Source organism: Leucopleurus acutus (assembly GCF_964270905.1).
Source record: "Leucopleurus acutus genome assembly, chromosome: 15".
NCBI classification, from domain to species: domain Eukaryota; kingdom Metazoa; phylum Chordata; class Mammalia; order Artiodactyla; family Delphinidae; genus Leucopleurus; species Leucopleurus acutus.
In genome coordinates this window covers 28,349,488-28,355,578 of record NC_139157.1, presented here as the reverse complement: position 1 = coordinate 28,355,578, position 6,091 = coordinate 28,349,488, and positions in this window count along the sequence as shown.

The window sequence follows — 6,091 nt, the reverse complement described above, 5'->3', positions numbered from 1 at the left end:
TGCAGAGTTGGTAAGGGTCCTTTTGTCTCCAAATCATGTGCTTTTTCCTCAGTGCATCACTGCCCTCACCCTCAGAGGTGGCTGAAGGCAGACTTTCTCTTTCCATCACCCACCAGTTTCTCTCTGCCTTGTCGCTGAACTGTCCATCCTAAAACCAGGGCTGCCACCCCAGCCCACATCTTCCCAGATGTGCCATGAAGATGATGGTATCAGCCCAAACTATATACAATGTATGTAACACACCCAGGACTCATGTCCATGATGTATATAAGAAGTTCTACAAATTGGTAAGAGAAATGAACAACCTCATAGAAAGGTAAGCAAAGGATATGAAAAGCAACTCATAGCAAAGGGAACACAGTGGGCTAATGAGTGCGTGAAAGGATGCTCTGTGTCACAGTTAATCAGGGGATGTGAGAGACAAAGAAGACTGGAAAAGTTTTTTTTTTTTTTTAATTGAGGTATAGTTGATTTACAATGTTGTGTTAGTTTCAGGTGTACAGCAAAATTTTATATATATATATATATATATATATACACACACACACACACACTTTTTCAGATTCTCTTCCCTTATAGGTTATTACAAGATATTGAGTAGAGTTCCCTGTGCTATAAAGTAGGACCTTGTTGATTATCTATTTTATACAGTGTGTATCTGTTAATCCAAATTCCCAATTTATCTCTCTCCCCTTCCCCTTTGGTTACCATAAGTTTCTTTGTGAGTCTGTTTCTGTTTTGTAAATAAGTTCACTTGTATCATTTTTTTAGATACCACATATAAGCGATATCATATGATACTTGTCTTTGTCTGACTTACTTCACTCAGTATGATAATCTCTAGGTCCATCCCTGTTGCTGCAAATGGCATTATTTCATTCTTTTTGTGGCTAAGTAATATTCCATTGTGTATACATACCACATCTTCTTTATCCACTCATCTATCAATGGACATTTAGGTTGTTTCCATGTCTTGGCTATTGTAAATAGTGCTGCCACATTTATTTCATTTATTTCACCATTAATTTACCAATACATATTTAAGTGGTTTCAATGTGAGAGAGAAAAGGGATCTTCTGAAAGCTAAAAGCTGGCCTGGCACTCACAGCTGGGCCATGGTGTTCTCCTACTGAACACTGACAATTCCTAAATCTCTGACATCAGACAAGGTTATTCTGTGCTCCTGATGAAGTGAGATACTGTCCTCACACCTGAGCACAGACCAAAAGGCACCGTGCAAACCATGAAAATGACTTAACATCGCCCTCTTGTGGTCAATATGCATGACTGCTGCTTTACTGCGTTCCATTTCTCCTACCTCCTATATGAAAATTGATACCCAACTGCAGAATTATTCCCACTTTCTGACCGTGCCCAGTCCAGAAGAAACCCCTGCTCACCTGAGCCCTCCCTCCTCATTACCTACATGTGCTCAATTCTTCACACCTTCTTATGAGAAGCACCTAGACTCCACGGCGGTCTCTGCCTGCAACAAGCATCAAAAAAATAATAATAATAATTTTGACTACGGTTGTGTCCTGGTGGTCTTTGACTGATGACATCAACAAATGATCGGCATCAACATATGCTTGCTAAAGAATTTTCTACCATGATGTCCCCAATCTTGAAGTGTTCAACTACCTCTTCATGATCTGGACATTTAAAATCCTGCCTCCCCAATCCCTTCACCCTCTCCCAGAAGGACATCTTTTGAGACTCTTACCCTGCCTATAAATAACGTCATATGAGTGATGAATTTGTGAGTTACAGTCCCTCTAACTTTGAGTTTTATATATTTAGCTCCTGTGTCCCTCTGTCTTTTGGAATTTAGCGCTGCCGAAAAGACTAAAGCTAATTTTTTGTTTCTTTGAAGATGATTTTTTGGGGGAGTTTTGTTTTGTTTCCAAGATTGGCTTAATCTCATTAGAATTCCCTTGTGATGTTTTACATAAAATATGGTGCAATCTTGGGGTCTTCCTGTTCATCATTTTCACCTATCTGCCATTCTAGGAGTGGTTTCCAAGGACAACCTCTATATCATCAACTCTTCTGCAATTGCTATCTATTTTACAGGCTTCACTGAATGTTTAAATTTTGCTACTATGATTTAGGCTTCCATGGAGTCTCTTCTAACCTGTTCTGATTCTTTTCTCAGCTCAGCAATATCCCCTTACATCTCAAAGACACCATGCAGCAGTTATTGAAAGAAAACTTTTGTTTCCTGCAATACACCTGAAAGGAAGCTTTTTGCCTGCATGTGCTCAGGTACTACCGATTTTGCCACAAGCCTCTTATTTCTTAACCATCTTTAAATAAAAAGAAATATACCCAAGCCCAGTATTGGAAAGTACTAATGTGTCAATTACTCCCACCATCTATCTCATAGTCCACCTGAGAGCTAGGAGAATCACTAGCAGCCAGTCGATTGCTGGTTCCCTTTCTGAAATGCAGGCACATTTGAATCTTCCAGGATCAAGAGGGTCACCCCAGCTCAAGAAAGACTCCAAATTACAGCTGAGGTTCACCAGACAAGAGGACAGACAGAAGCAGTTTTAAAGTTCGCTTCTAACAAGTTTTCTCTTTCCTTCACTTTAAAAAACAGCGCCTTCACACACAGCATTATCATAGAAATAAAAGCTTGTAATTTTCTGACAATACAGATGTAAAGAAATGAAAATCCTCCATAATGCCACCACCAGTGTTAATTCTTTCACTCATTTAACAATTGCATGTGTGAAGGACTACACCAATTGCTGAAAAAGAATCAGAAGCAAAACAGAAAAGGTCTCTTTCCTCTTGGGACTTACATTTCAGCGGAAGGAGAACGTAAATGAATCATACAAGTCAATATAAAATTGCACCCACGAAAATATTCCAAGGAGAGAGACAAGGTCCCACTGAAGCACATAGTAACCCATTTTTCTCAGGGCCGGGGGTTCCCTGAGAAAACAGCAATGAGCTGGTACACAGGAGCAGAACCCAGTGTTCCACAGTGTTCTAATTAACATTAACACATATAGTTACATGGTTCATCTCACCCCTAGTGTGTTCATACTTTTTTTTTCCTTTTAAAAATCTTGAATATCTTTGGCATTTTCAAAGAACCAGGTTGTAAATTACTTGATCCGTTCTACTTTTGCTCTGCTGGCAAGATTCTAAAGCTAAGAAGGACTTTAGGTGTCTTCAACTAGGGTTATTGCTGGGCTCTCCTCATCTTGCCACTTGTACCCATACCTCATGTCAATGTGTGGATCTGCTGGCTTGTGCCCCACTGTTAAGATTCTCACTGACGTGGTTCTTCTTACTGGAGGTGGGTGGGTTCTAAAGAATGGTTTTTACTGTTGGTGGGATCTTGATGTTGCTACTTTGAAGGCTAAAAGCTGCCCTGTTGGATGATTTTGCCAATGCAAAACCTGCCCCCCTTCCCTCCACTAATCCTGAATTGGTAGGAGATTGTGGCTTACGGGTTGAATTAGTTTAACTCAAGAGACTCTTGTATAGAAGTATTACACTTTTACTTCAGTATTAATGGTCCCCCCTCCTCACCTAGCCCCCTTCTAATGTTGTCTTTAGGGTGCATTCCTCCTGAATGCTTTCACACTGTTAACTCTCATTTGTAGTTTGTAGTGCTGAGAAGGGCCCCTGGCTGAACTGTCAGCCCCATGACGACCGACGCTCCAGAGCTCCCTCTGTGCATGGATACGGCAGACTCTTAGGGATGAAGGAAGGAATGTTTTCCTATTTACATATTTCTGTGACTATTTTAGAGGGAAGTTGGAAAATAATGGCCCAGGAGTTTTTATTGAGCCTTCTTACCTAGAAGCTTTTTAAAAAATTAGCTGTATAATCCTAATTCCAATATATCTAGGTTTCTAATTTTATATTTTTACATCATTTTTAAAAAGCTACTAATATTTCTATCAAAAAATCTTGATTACATTATAAAATGAAAAGAGCTTGACTAATGATCACAACTCCAAGAAAAAATATGCCCTAGAGACAGAAAAGAAATACATCAACATGTTAGCAGCAGTAATATTGATATTTAGGCAATATTACTACAGGTGAGTTTTATTCTTTACTTTTCTGTATTTTCCAAATTTTCTAGAGGGAATGATTACATTTTAACAATAGTTAAAATTATTACTGATCTGCATATTATTGGGAGAAAACAAACTATGTCCAGAAATTGTTTTCTAAACCAATATTTGAGTTTCTAAAATTCAAATATTGTCATAAATAACGAACGTGTGGAAAAACACTAACAAGCCCAAACATGGATCTGAAATTTTTTTAAGCCAGGTTACCACAGAGGCAACTGATCCAGTGGAGACCCATGAAGAGTCACGGTAAGAGGACAAAGCCACTTGTGTAAAGAAACAGCGTGACCATAAATAGGAAGAAGCAGAGACAAGAAGTACCTGAAGCACAGTGACCCAATATGGATGTACTATTTAGTATGGTAAGTGTCAGGGGGAGGATTTCAGACCAAACCCAAGCCTGGGTGTGCTCGCCGGACATCTTGTCATTTAACCCCCAACCTCCCACAGTGGGTTCTCTTAATATTACCACCCCTCAACAACAATCAATTGTAAACATAATGTAAATAAAAAGATCACTCTATCACAATTTAGGAAGGAAGAAATAAACTCATTTTTACTACTGCTGCTACTATTTGTTTTATGCTAAAATTTTATCTAGAATTCTTAATGCTATCATGACCTTGTATGCTATACAGAGTGGATGTTTCTTGTTTTTGCATCCTACTCCCTCTCCCCGCCCCCAATCCATTTCCCCTTCTTCATAGCATCCTGAATTTCCTTCCAACCCTTCCATAATTCTCAGCTGTGCACTTTGGGTGATACTCACATCACATCTAAAGGATGCCCCAAGGAAAGAAATTACACTCAGTTATAGTCCATGGTGAGATGTTTCTAGGACTTCTGGAAAAGACATGTTCTTTTAGCCTGTCCTTGCCCTTGATGGAGGGTCTGAGGATCTAAGTGTGGAATCGCAGGGGGTTCCGTATGGAGTCTGAGGGCAAAACCAACACTGGAGAAGGCAGAGTACAGATTAGTCCTTGCCTGACACACTGTGACTCGAGCAAGACCAGCTGAAAGTCAGGGCTACTGCAGGTCTTTCTTTTTTGCTTAAGTCACTTTAAATTAGGTTTCTGTCACTTGTATCTGTTAAATTTCTGACTAATATAAATAAAACGCTTTTTTGCCTTAGCAAGTTTACTCTCAAATGACAGCTACACATATACTTTTTAGTAAAGAAATGTGTTCACCTTGTGATCGTCCACCAAGCAGCACATTCATGTTCTGTACACTTTACCATATGGATGTTATTCTTCAATTAAGAAGAAATGCAGTTGAATATGGTAAGCCATCAATATATAAATCACACCATTTCCCAATATAAAAAAATTGTATCGGTGCTTCCCTGGTGGCGCAGTGGTTGAGAATCTGCCTGCCATTGCAGGGGACATGGGTTCGAGCCCTGGTCTGGGAAGATCCCACATGGCGCGGGGCAACTAGGCCCGTGAGCCACAACTACTGAGCCTGCGCATCTGGAGCCCGTGCTCCGCAACAAGAGAGGCCGCGATAGTGAGAGGCCTGCACACCGCGATGAAGAGTGGCCCCCGCTCGCCACAACTAGAGAAAGCCCTCGCACAGAAACGAAGACCCAACACAGCCAAAAATAAATTAAAAAATTAATTAATTAAAAAAAAAATTGTATCATATGGTCCATCAGAACACAGTCCCAGCTGTGACAAAGCCAGACAGTGGCATGGACATATATACACTACCAAACGTAAAATAGATAGCTAGTGGGAAGCAGCCGCATAGCACAGGGAGATCAGCTCAGTGCTTTGTGACCACCTAGAGGGGTGGGATAGGGAGGGTGGGAGGGAGGGAGACGCAAGAGGGAAAAGATATGGGAACATATGTATATGTATAACTGATTCACTTTGTTATAAAGCAGAAACTAACACTCCATTGTAAAGCAATTATACTCCAATAAAGATGTAAAAAAAGAAAAAGAACACAGTCCCAGCCTCAGCTGAGGACAAAATCCACTCGAAAGC